Source organism: Pinus tabuliformis, chromosome 1_1 (assembly GCF_031772625.1).
Source record: "Pinus tabuliformis cultivar Carrire ecotype Pingquan chromosome 1_1, CPIR1, whole genome shotgun sequence".
Classification (NCBI taxonomy): domain Eukaryota; kingdom Viridiplantae; phylum Streptophyta; class Pinopsida; order Pinales; family Pinaceae; genus Pinus; species Pinus tabuliformis.
In genome coordinates, this window is record NC_142297.1 from 577,130,091 (window position 1) to 577,143,819 (window position 13,729).

General features: G+C 35.6%; 1 pseudogene; it reads left to right on the forward strand.

Moving 5' to 3' along the window:
* Window positions 1-10,776: 10,776 nt before the first annotated feature.
* On the forward strand, window positions 10,777-11,487 carry LOC149214549 (cytochrome P450 71AU50 pseudogene; annotated as a pseudogene).
* Window positions 11,488-13,729: the final 2,242 nt, after the last annotated feature.

Consider the following 13,729-nt stretch of genomic DNA (forward strand, 5'->3'; position numbering starts at 1 on the left):
CCAGTATCAAATTCGCATGTATTGCTTTTAAAATAAAAATGGAATATTTTCTAAATAAAAAGGACAATAAAGCCATAATTAAAAGCAAAAATCAATATATTTATGGAGTTAATTTTAATTAAAAGAATTCTAAAATATCAATAATCATACTCTACTAGCTTGTTGTAGACATTACAACTCAAAAAATGTGGTAAAAATATTTTACACTCACTCTCAAACATAAACAATTTATTTAGATGTTAGTGTGAAAGTACGTAGGTTTATATCAGCTTTAAAAAAAAAATAAACATACATATATAGAGAGAAAGATATTTGTTATACTTTTTTAAAATATTTAAGATTTAGGTAAACTATTTAAATATCCATACTAACTTATGTGTGTGGTGTGCGCACACCCAACAAAAGAAAAATATTTCAATGACCAAAGAGAAAAAAAATTGAATGTAAAAAAAATAATTATTTCCTAATAAGAATACTAAAAGGGAGGATATGTAATTCATTCCATTCTTAATATAAAATTAATATATAAAATTTAAAAAATATTAATAAAAAAAAAATTGTTATCAATAAAATATTTTAATAAAAAAAATGATTAAAATATTTCAAGTAGTCTTACTATTCTACATTTTAGATCTTTTTAGGTATATTTTTTGGCCATTTGAAATCTAACAAAGATATGTTGGAATTGTAAGTTAAGTTGTGTAGTTTACAAAATCCAAGTGTCCACCAAGATTTTCAAGGGATTAAATCCATTTATACATGGAAAAATACAATTTAAACATTGAAGAATTTTATATTGCATTCTAAAATAAATTCAAACCTGAAGAGATTTAATCCCCTTGGAGGTTTGATAGATCTATGGTAAAATGAATCTATACTGGTGCATATGAAAACTATTTTTGCATTGAGAATATATCAACTATTTTATATATTTCCTAACAAATCTATGAAAAACATTGATATTTAAATGTATACATATATTATTTAATATTTTAAGTATGTAAACATCAAACACCTAATTTTGACAAAGTAACTCTAATCATTTTTAATATTTTTTTAAATAGTTTATACATCTTTCATAACTTTTTTGTAATTAAAACAGTAATAAATAATAATAATAATAATAATAATATGAATAATTTGATTTTAAGGTCATAGCCAAGTTAGAAACCATATATTTCCAGCAGTCTCAACATTCTATATTTTGTCTCCTTTTTGGTATATTATATCTTTTTATGTACATTTTTCATTATTTTGAAATCTAACAAAAATTTGTTAGAATTATAAGTTTAAATTGTATAGTTTACATAATCTAAGTGCTCAAAGAATTTTGAAAAAAATTTAATCAATTTATACATTAAAAATGCAGTTTAAAAAATAAAAATTATTATATTGCGCTCCAAAAGTGTAACATGCATACGCATCAATAACAAAAAAGCACTCTATATAAATATAAATATTTACTTTTGTTTACCGTGAATTAACCCATCATCACTTTATTATTATTCATTTTAACTTTCTGTGAAATTTATTATCCGTTGACTAACAAGCGAGGGTGGAGTCTGTTATAATACCTTGTATATAATTGTGCATTATTCTAATGCTTTGGAAGACCTTGGACTAGGTGGGTATAGGGTTGGAACTAATATTATCTATACTACCTTACCGGATCAATTACCTAGTTCACTTGCACTATATCATAAAACCCATCAAGGCTTCTCGAACATATGGTCTCATCTAGGTCGTCAGCTTCACACCGACAGATCCAATGGTGCAAATTGCTTGAGCGTAGTTACGGTAACTACTCTTGCGCTAGCCTCGGCTCCGAGCGATCATTCTGTCCTGTTTTCGCCAGGAAACCAGTGTGCGACCCTCTGGAAGAACCAACATTTTCCTACCTACAGGAACCTCTACTTTTGTATTCCTTCTAGGGTTTGATTCAGGTGTTGACACTGGGGGGAAATTCCTCTGACATAGACCTTTTGTGTTTGCAGGTTTAATTTCCTCGAGGGTTTGGCCATGCGATGGTGCTATAGAGGATCCCTGCCTCTGCAGACCGCAACATCCCGGTTTCAGATACATAATTTCTATATAGTGCTCGTAAGCTACATAATTGTAATATCTCGGTGCTAACGCTTCCATTTATGGCTTTTCATGAGGTTTCTACTTAGTTTCAGGTTCAAAAAATCTTCTCAGGTGAGATGAGTCCAATTACCCACACCCGTTATGGGGATGTCATTTCGATTTGGGTTTTGTTTTCTTTTTGTTTTTAAAGTTAACCCTACCTATGATATTTTGCAAGTATGACATGAAGCCTTCCTATGTGGCTATTTGTCCTCAAAACTTATGGTTCGGTTGAGAATATCAATGCTCTCACACTGGTTTTTACATTTTTCAGGTTTATTATTTTATACCTCTGCACGAAGGATTATCAAGATATTTCCCCTTATCGTGATAAAATTGGATATACGGTGCTTTTCGTCTCCTAAGAGGCTACTATCGCCATCTTGCGAAAGTTCTGTAGGTTTTTGTGACCTCAGCTAGGTTCTTAGGGTTAGTATAACTTGTCTTTTTTGGCACAGACTTAGTTCTTGAAAATATTCTTATATTTGTACGCGGTTCATGGCTTCCGCAACAAGACCCTAAGGGCATTGTGTATACTTATTATTATTTTTAAGATCTAATGAAGGAATTGGGAGTTGTGGGCTCCGTTCTGGTTTCTGTATTTAGTTCCGAATATACTAAGTTCTTTGCGTTTCTTGGTCTAATTTTTAGAGTGGTTCTCATACTATTTTAAAAAGCACGTAATTTTTCTATTAGTGCCTTACCCGGAGAATTTCTGTCACTGGGTGCATTGTTCAATTGTTACACATGGATATATATATATATATAAAATTTATTTATCTATCCAACATTAAAACTAATATATATATATATATATATATATATTATATTATATTATATTAAAAGAATGGGTATTATCATCGAATTTTATATAAATAAACAAATCTCATTGAAATTAAAAGTAACCCTTCCAATGTGATGACTCCACATTGTAAAGGAATCTTTTACATATACATCAAATTAAAAGTAACCGTTGAAATGTGATATTTGGCTCACATGGAAATAAAAAGTACCGGACACACGTCTTGGCTCTGTCTCGTCACGAAATTTTAATTAAAAAAACGACAAATGGTATGTGGACAGGGTACAAGGTAGATTGTAACGTCTTCTGTTTCGTCACGAAATTTTAATTAAAAAAACGACAAATGGTATGTGGACAGGGTACAAGGTAGCTTGTAACGTCTTTTGGAAAATCGATGACAGGATGGATTGTGATGAATCTACGTGATAGGGTCTTTCATGACATACGTTGACGAGGCAGTGGTTCGTGAGTAAGGCTAGGTAACAGGGTTTTAATGGCATGTGCCTTCAACGCAAGTATGCATTTTCATTCGACCTGAAACGAGACCACATAGTATTTTGGATTAGAATGGCGAACGAGTTAGGATCGGAGAGGTCCCTTCTGGAATGCCATGAGTTTTATATGAAACTCGCTATTACTCTAGTTGCATTGGTGGGGGCAAGTAGCTTCCTTGTCCATGAAAGAAATAAGAGGCTACCCACTGGGCCGTTCCCGTTGCCCATCATCGGAAATCTCCACCTGCTGGGACAGCTTCCACACCGAGCACTGGCAGTTTTTTCTCTGAAATTCGGGCCTCTTATGTCGTTCCGCCTCGGCTCTGCAATTACCTTAATAGTTTCTTCACTTGATATGGCCTAGGAATTTCTCAAGACACATGATCTGCTTTTTGCTAGCAGTCCTCCCTCAGCGGCCACTAATTATTTTTGGTATAATTGTACCGATATCGATTTTGCTCCGTATGGCGCTTATTGGAGGCAAGTGAGTAAGGTTTGCGTTTACAGTTGTTGAGCACAAGACGCTTGGATTACTTCTGCGTCGTAAGAGTAGAGGAGGTCTCTGCTATGATTCGTTCTATTGCTAATTCAGATCATCCCCTAAACATTAGCAAAATAGTCTCAACCCTTGTGAATGATATTTTGTGCAGGATGACCTTCGGTAGAAAGTACTCTGACCAATGTTGAAATTAGCAAAATAGTCTCAACCCTTGTGAATGATATTTTGTGCAGGATGACCTTCGGTAGAAAGTACTCTGACCAATGTTGAAATGATAATTTCAACTGCAGCGCTGGCTGGAACCCGCCATAAAACAAAGACTGCAAACAGTGCTTTATTTTTGGAAAACCGCCTGAGGATTCCCCGCTACTTCCGTTTCCTTCCCTTTGCGATGTGATTTGATCGTTATCGCACATTAACCCGTTGCAATCCTATGTATTTTGATTTCGATTTCGCGATGCGATCTGATCACATATCGCAAATCGAATTCATGAGTGTCAAGGCTCCTCCTATTTTTTGCGTCGAATGCGATTTCGCGATGCAATCAAATCGCAAATATCATAATCCAATGGTTCTCGCAGCGTTAAACCTGTTCTCTCTTTGATCAAATCTCAGCCGTCCGATTAAATCAACGGTTGATGTACAGGCCTGCACCATATTACGTGACGTGAAGTGAAATTTTCCCTGAGCGCCAGGTTTATCAATAAAGCAATTAATGAAAAATTTACTGTGGTCGTAGAATGTAGGTGAAAGATTTTAATTTTATTACTTTTTAATTATTCACGGGTGTAGTTTTGTTTTATGTTGCCCGTTGACTATGTAATGTTTTTGATTGGGACTATGTAAAAAAAAAAAATCGCCGCAGCGAATGTAAGAAATTTTTTTTTGAGCAGCATGAATATGTAATGAAAGAGGGCAAAAAAATGTTGTAGTGCGCGAATGAAGAAAATTTACACAACAGTGTAAATTTTTTTTAAGCTGAGACAGAGTATTGTTTTTTTTTGGTAATGCATAGCAGTGCAAAGACAACAGTGCGTTAATTTTTCAGAAGAGACAATGAAGTTTTTTTTTGGAACTGCATCTAAAACGTTCTTGTTGTAATCCATCTGTTAGAGGAAGATCCTTTATGTAACAACCAATTTTATTAATGAATACAAAGTTTTTTTTGTGTGTGTAAAAAACTCTGTTTCCTACGTTAAAGAACAGAGCATTATTCTCTGTTTATTTGTTTTGGAATTATCAGAAATTCCCAACATGGTATCAAAGCTTGTCCAGGCTTTTTGAAGGTGTCAAAGAAGCTGAAGGAAGGATTTCTTGCTGCAGCAACTTCTCTAGCAGAGTGAAGTCTCAGTCAAGAAAAATCCAAGGTATTTCTCAAGATAGTTTTTTTGTTACAGCTGAGGACAATTAGTTATTTTAAATACACAGTGAAGTATTTTAAAGGGTAGTTAAGAGTGCAAGAATGGCTGGAGCCAGCACTAGCATGGGTATCTGTAATACTCAGCTCCCACAATTTAATGGGAAAAACTATGACTATTGGGCAATAACTATGAGAGCTTTACTTGCTTCCCAAGACTTATGGGAATTTGTTGAGGATGGTTTTGAAGAATCGGCAGATAAAAATGAGTTTAATAATTTAACTGAGGCAGAGAAAGATCTGTTGAAGAGCAATAAGAAGAAGGATTCTAAAGCCCTCTAATTTTTGTATCAAGCAGAGCATGAGAGTGCATTTCCAAGGATAGCAGCAGCCAAGAGATCCAAAGAAGTATGGGAAACTCTCAAGATGACCTATCAAGGCATGGAGAAAGTGAAGATAGCGAAACTACAGTCGCTGAGGAGAGATTTTGAGAATCTTTGCATGAAGGAGTCAGATAATATTGACTCATTCTTCACACATGTGATTGGTTTGGTCACATAGATAAGGTCTCATGGAGAGATTCTTGAAGAAAGGAGGATTGTGGAGAAACTGTTGAGGATCCTACCCTCAAGGTTCGATGTGATTGTCACCACCATAGAAGAGACAAAAGATCTCACAAACTTCTCAGTTGATGAACTACATGCATCACTGATAACACATGAGCAGAGATTGAGTAGAAATGAAAACTCATCTCTAGAGTAAGACCCAGATGTTCTTTGGAAGAGGAAGAAGTCAAGGCAGAGGAAACAAGAGAGAAAGAGGCAGAAGCCAAAACAGAGGTGGAAGAAACAGTCCAGCAAATTCTCAAGGAAGAGGCAGCAATCCAAATCAGAACCAAGGCCAAGGCAGCAGCCAACAAAGTGGACAACATCATGCTCAAGGAAAAAGGTATGATAAATCCAATGTCCAATGTCACTATTGTAAAAAATATGGGCATTATGCAAATGAATGTAGGAAGAAGCAACATGATATGAGTAATAGAACTAATGCAAATTTCACTAAAGAAAATATCAGCCAAAATAATTTGTTTTTAGCTTGTAATATCGCTGAAGAAAAGAGTGAAGATGTATGGTTTCTAGACTCCGGTTGCAGTAACCATATGATAGGAAACATAGCCCTGTTTTCTATGTTAGATCAGAGTGTGAAGTCACAAGTCACACTAGGGACTAATAATAAAGTTTCTATTATGAGAAAAGGAGAAGTAAATGTCTTAACAAAGAAAGGTGAAAATAAAACCATAGCAGATGTTTATTATGTTCCTGGAATGAAATGTAACCTCTTAAGTATTGGACAACTTGTTTAAAAGGGGTACAAATTTTTTTTTTTAAGATGATGTATGCACCATCATGGATAAAACACCCAGCAAACAATGTATTGCTGAAGTGAAGATGACAAGGAACAGGATGTTCCCTCTTAGAATGAAAGCAGATTTGAAAAATGGAGAAGAAATAGCAGTAGTGACACAAGAGGCTTTCCAAAGTGAACCAAAAGATGAAAATTGGTTGTGTCACTTGAGATTTGGACATCTCAACTTTGGAGGTCTTAACTTGTTGAATAGAAAAGGAATGGTAAGAGGATTACCATTGATAGAGAAACCAGATAGCCTTTGTGAAGGTTGTATCTTGGGGAAACAACACAGAGAAAGTTTTCCATTTGGGAAAAGCATAAGGGAAAAAGCACCCTTAGAGATTGTCCACTCAGATTTATGTGGACCGATGCAAATTCCATCACTTGCAGGCAGCCACTATATGTTAACATTCATTGATGATTTTACTAGAAAAACTTTGGTTTATTTCCTTAAGAACAAAAGTAAAGTGTTTGAAAGATTTTGCTATTTCAAAGCACTTGTGGAAAACCAAAGTGGGCTGCATATCAAAGTTCTAAGAACTGATAGAGGAGGTGAGTATATCTCCAAGGAATTTCTATGTTTTTGTAGAGAAAATGGAATTCAAAAGCAGTTTACCACTAGGTACATTCCGCAGAAAAATGGATTTGCCAAAAGGAAGAATAGGACAATCATGGATATGCCGAGGAGTATGTTAAAGACAAAGCATTTGCCAAATGATTATTGGGCTGAAGCTGTACACTGTGCAACGTACATTTTGAATAGATGCCCTACAAAAGCAGTCATGAACATATTGCTGAAAAAAGCATGGAGTGGAACAAAGCAAGGAGTCACCCACATGAAAGTTTTTGGATGTGTGGCTTATGCACACATTCTAGATCAACTAAGGAACAAGTTGGACAGCAAAGGGGAGAAATGTATTTTCATTGGATACAGTGAGGAATCCAAAGCTTATAGGTTGTATAACCCATCCAGCAAGAAGCTTATTGTGAGTAGAGATGTTCAATTCATTGAGGAGGAAGCTTGGGATGGAAGCATAGAGAAGACAGTGAATGTTAAAAACTCTTTGTCACATGATGAAGATGATGAGGAGATGGCTCAAATACATCCCCAAACAACAGCACCAACACAAGGACAACAAGAGACACCATTGAGAAGAAATGAAAGTGCTTCTCCAAGCACACCACAAGGAGGAAATTCAAGTGCTTCTTCAAGCACTTGTACACCAAATGAAAGAGGTAAGAAGTTCAAAAATTTAAGTGACATTTATGAACAAGAGGCAGCGAATGAAGGTATGAACTCTTTGTTTGCTCTATATTGTCATGTTGATGACCCTGTTCATTTCGAAGAAGAAATTAAGGATAGAAAACAAATAGAAACTATGGATGAGGAGATCAATGCCATAGAAAGAAACAAGACATGAGATTTAGTTGAACTACCAAAAGGAAAAGAAGTCATTTGAGTTAAATGGGTCTACAAGACCAAGAGTAATGCTGAAGGCAAAATAGAAAGACACAAGGCAAGACTTGTTGTCAAAGGATATAAGCAGCAGTATGGGAGAGATTATGAGGAAACTTTTGCACCGGTTGCTAGAATGGAAACCGTGAGAGTAGTGTTGTCCATAGCGGCACAAAACAAGTGGAAAGTTTACCAAATGGATGTGAAGTCAGCATTCCTAAATGGAGTGTTAATGGAAGAGGTTTACATTGAATAACCTCTAGGCTATGAAAAGAAAGACCAAGAGCACAAAGTGTGCAGATTGAAGAAAGCTCTTTATGGGCTGAAGCAAGCACCAAGAGCGTGGTACAGTAGAATACAATCCTATCTACTGGAAAATGGATTTGAAAAATGTGAGGGAGAACCCACTCTCTACATCAAAGAAAAGGATGGTAAATTACTAATTGTTGTTTTATATGTTGATGATGTTATTTTCACAGGTAATGATGATTATTTTATTGAAAATTTCAAAACAGTCATGAAAGAAGAATTTGAAATGACTGACATGGGTTTGCTGAGATACTTCTTAAGAATAGAAGTAGAACAAAATGGAAATGGGATTTTTATCTCACAGGCGAGATACGTTAATGAAGTGTTGGAAAGATTTAATATGCAGGAGAGCAAAGCAGCAATCACTCCCACAGTGATGGGATTAAAACTTCGCAAAGATGACAACAACAAGGATTTTGATCCTAGGTTGTACAAGAGCATAGTTGGCAGCCTCATGTATTTGATTGCAACTAGGCCGAATATAATGCATGCTGTTAGTTTAATTTCCAGATTCATGGAGATGACAAAAGAAGCACATTGGCAGGCAACAAAAATGATTCTAAGGTATGTTAAAGGTACTAAAAGGTTTGGCATTTTATATACTGTTTCAGAATGTTCGGATTTAATTGGATACACTGATAGTGATTGGGCTGGAAGTGTAGATTATCGGAAAAACACATCCGGTTATGTTTTTCACATGGGTTCAGGAGCCATTTCATGGGCTTCTAAAAGACAGCCTATTGTAGCATTGTCTACAGCAGAGGCAGAATATGTGGCAGCTACAGCAGCATTGTGTCAAGCAATTTGGATGAGAAGGATGTTAAGGAGTTTATGCCAAGAACAAGAAAAACGAACTGTGATTTTTTGTGATAATAGTTCAGCTATTGCATTATCCAAGAATTCCATGTTTCATAAGAGAGCGAAACACATTGACATAAAGTTTCATTACATCAGGGAATTGGTAAACAATTGAGAAATTGTTTTAGAACACTGCAGAACTCAGGAGGAGGTTGCAGACATTCTGACGAAACCATTGGGGCAGAAAAGTTGAGTTTTTGAGGAAATGTCTGGGTATGACTAATAACCCAATAGTTGAAATTAAAGGGGAGTGTTGAAATGATAATTTCAATTGCAGCACTTGCCGGAACCCGCCATCAAACAACGACTGCAAACAGTTCTTTATTTTTGGAAAACCACCTGAGGATTCTCCGCTACTTCCATTTCCTTCCCTTTGCGATGCGATTTGATCGCTATTGCACATTAACCCATTGCACGCCTATGTATTCTGATTAGGATTTTGCGATGCGATTTGATCGCATATCGCAAATTGCATTCATGAGTGTCAAGGCGCCCCTTTGTTTTTGCACCGAATGCGATTTCGTGATGCGATCAAATCGCAAATCGCATAATCCAACGGTTCCCACAGCATTAAGCCTGTTCTCTCTTTGATCAAATCTCAGTCGTCCGATTAAATCAACGGTTGATGTACAAGCCTGCACCATATTACGTGACGTGAAGTAAAATTTTTCCTTGACCGCCAGGTTTATCGCTAAACCAATTAATGAAAAATTTACTGTGGTCGTAGAATGTAGGTGAAAGATTTTAATTTTATTACTTTTTTATTATTCATGGGTGTAGTTTTGTTTTATGTTGCCCGTTGACTATGTAATGGTTTTTTTCGGGAGTATGTAAAAAAAAAAAACCGCCGCAGCGAATGTAAGAAAATTTTTTTTGAGCAACGTGAATATGTAATGAAAGAGGGCAAAAAAAGGTTGTAGTGCGCGAATGAAGAAATTTTACATAGCAGTGTAAATTTTTTTTAAGCTGAGACAGAGTATTGTTTTTTTTTTGGTAATGCACAACAGTGCAAAGACAACAGTGTGTAAAATTTTCAGAAGAGACAGTGAAGTTTTTTTTTTTGGAACTGCATCTAAAGCATTCCTACTGTAATCCCTCTGTTAGAGGAATATCGTTTTTGTAACAGCCAATTTCATTAATGAATACAAAGTTTTTTTTTGTTTGTGTGTAAAAAACTCTGTTTCCTACGTTAAAAAACAGAGCATTATTCTCTGTTTATCTGTTCTGGAATTATCAGAAATTCCCAACAACCAAGACTCTATTGGCGGTAAAGGAATCAACTCGATGATGAAGGAAAGTTTTGTGGTAGCCGATGCCTTTAATGTTGGATATGATATACCATATGCGGGCTTGATGGATCTGTAAGGTGTTAACCGACGCTTCAAGGAAATACATGGCATACAAGACGAGTTCCTATAGAAAGTAATAGAGGAACACGTTGCCCAGAATGACCCCAACGTCGAACGAGATATGGTGGATGTTTTGCTTGCAGCTTCTCCAGATAAAGATATGGAGCCACAAATTACACGAGATAATATAAAGGCCATCCTATATGTATGTAAAAATTGCACGTATTGTATCTGAATGGTAGCTTTTAAATAAGTAAATATGATGCAGTATAGTGATTATGATATAGTGTTGCAGTGATTATGATCCTTTGATATTGTATTGATGTCTTAATGATAATGATGATGTCAGGATATGTTGGCCACAGGAACGGACACGTCATCCACAACCATGGAGTGGGCAGTGTCCGAATTGTTGAGGAACCCGCTAGTGTTGAAGAAGGTTCAGGGCAAACTAGAACGTGTAGTTGGAAAGAGCCGAATGGTGCGTGAATCTGATCTCCGCTCCCTCCCTAACTTACAAGCTGTGGTGAAAGAAACTCTTAGACTCCACGCGGCGGCACCCCTTGCCATTTCCCACTTATCTGTGGAAGCTTGCAATGTGTTGGGGTATGAAATTCCCAAGAACACTCGTGTTTTGGTGAATCTTTGGGCAATCGGAAGGAACCCAACGTCATGGGAGGATTCTGAAATGTTTGTGCTTGAGAGATTCATGAATGGCTGCTCGCCAGATGAAAAAGTTCATAACTGTGAGCGGATTCCGTTCGGAGCAGGGAGGAGAGGATGCCTGGGAGAGCGGCTGGGAATGCTTCTTGTTGAGTTTCCATTGGCATAGCTATTGCACTGTTTTGATTAGACACTGCCCGATAAGATGAATGGACAGGAACTGGATATGTCTGAAAGGTTTGGAATCACAGTGTGCAGAGCACATGATCTCACTGCTGTTGGAACCCCTCCCATTATGGTTGTACTGTCATCTGTATTGCTGACTGTCTGTATTAACTTAGACTCCGATGCAAACAGAGCGCGTAGAAACATTATAATAAAAAGTTGTAATATCAGTATTAGTTGATAGTGTGCCCATTATAGTTGAGTAATAATAAAGCACCATACGTACAGAGGTGGGAAACGGTTACTATGAATTTTATCCCTACCGTAGATTTAATTTAATTATTATCTCACTGCTTCACATTTATATGACTGTCTTCAACCTATTACCCGGAAAGTTTTAGTCCGTTTTCGAATTCGTTAATTATTGTTTTTTATCTATTTAGAAATGATGACATCAGCGCGTTGTGACATCCCCATTACTGATTGCCAGGATGAACTTCATCCTATTGAACATCCCATTAAATACTAAAAACGCTTGTCGTATTAATAATTTAATAGTATAATACTCATTTTCACAAGAGTTAAGTGATAAGTCAGGGGTTGGAATTGTCGTCATTATGCAGTTTTGACCTTTTTAACTGTCAAATACATGCTATTTCAAAATATACACGTTATTATTAACTTGCTAATAATATCTAAAACTATCATAATTACGGGCATGTAATAAATTTAAAAGTATTATTTTATATATAGATAGACAAACATATATATCTTAATAATTTATATGTGTTTAAATTTTAAATTTTAAATCAGTTCGGGAGTAAGTACCCACTAGCAGGCTACCTGAGTCGGATTGGACGTGCCTATGCTTGTATCATAAAGCCAACGATTATGTAAATTTATGTAATTATCAATGCGACGGGACTCGAGAGTCCAAAGTCCATATCCATCTTGTGTCGACAACAAATCTAGATTTCAATATCATTTAAGGCATACAATTAAAATGACGAACCTCACCAGTTAAATATTTAACATATTAATTGACACAACATTGTCAACATTTGCAATTGAACATTTGGTTTGGTAAGGCATTGATTATGGAGTTCAAATATTTATGAAAATTATCTTTGTGTTGATGAATCACTCATATTGTACTATTCTAACTGTTTTTCCATCCAATGATGATTTTCGATTTCCAACAGATTTCGTCCCAATTTTATCATAATATCGATTCTCATATCGTATGCAGTGGAAGTTGGATGTTGGAAGATTATGCAATCATTTTCGTAGAAGGAATACATGATATTGCAGAGTGGAGGTTTCTCATTTTCATAGATGGAATATATGATATCGCAGAGCTTGTAAAAGAAAAAATCTGGGAGTCGCAAATCCGCAACTAAAGGTAAGCTCCTCTCCTGTAAACTTTCCTGCTGCTATATTTTTTTAGGTCTGCTATGTTACAACCATGCTTTTTTTTTTTTTTTAGCTATATTATAAATAGTTTTTCATTACCAGATTAATATTATATAGCAATTACAAAAGAAATACATTTTTTTTCCACTAGCAAAGTTTCTTCGGATTCAAGTTCTTTATATACATAAATGCCATAGGTCAATAAGATCGACTACAAATGCCAATCTACAAATGGAAAAATGGTTTTGAAAATAGAGTATAATATAGTTTTGCATTATCAGATTAATATGCTATAGCAGTTATAAAAGCGATACAATTTATTTTTTTTCCACTAGCAAAGTTTCTTTGAATTCAAGTTCTCTATATACATAAATGTCGTAGGTCAATAACATCGACCAGAAACAGAAAAATGGTTTTGAAAATAGAGTGACATGGACTTGTCAACTTTCTCTGGTTGTCATTTTCCAATCCACTCAATAAGAAAAACACCAAACATTTCTGACTCTCTGAAAAACAAAGTAGGTTGTCATAATAAAACCACTATCCTAATTTTTCAAGTTTGTAATAGACCCCAACAATAGATCAAGATTTTAGAAAAATTTGTATTACACCCCAACAGTAGATCAAGATTTTAGTAGGTTTTGATGTTTGAGTTATACCTTGGTCCCCGACTGTAGATCAAGTTACCGATTGTTCGTTTCTTTCTAGTGTAGTTGACCCCAATATTAACAGAAAAGGGACTGTAGCCACCGTTCCCGTTAAAAAATGCAATAGAAATGCAACAACACCGACAACATCGTTTTCTACGGCCGTTCTCGTTTTTATCGTTGAGA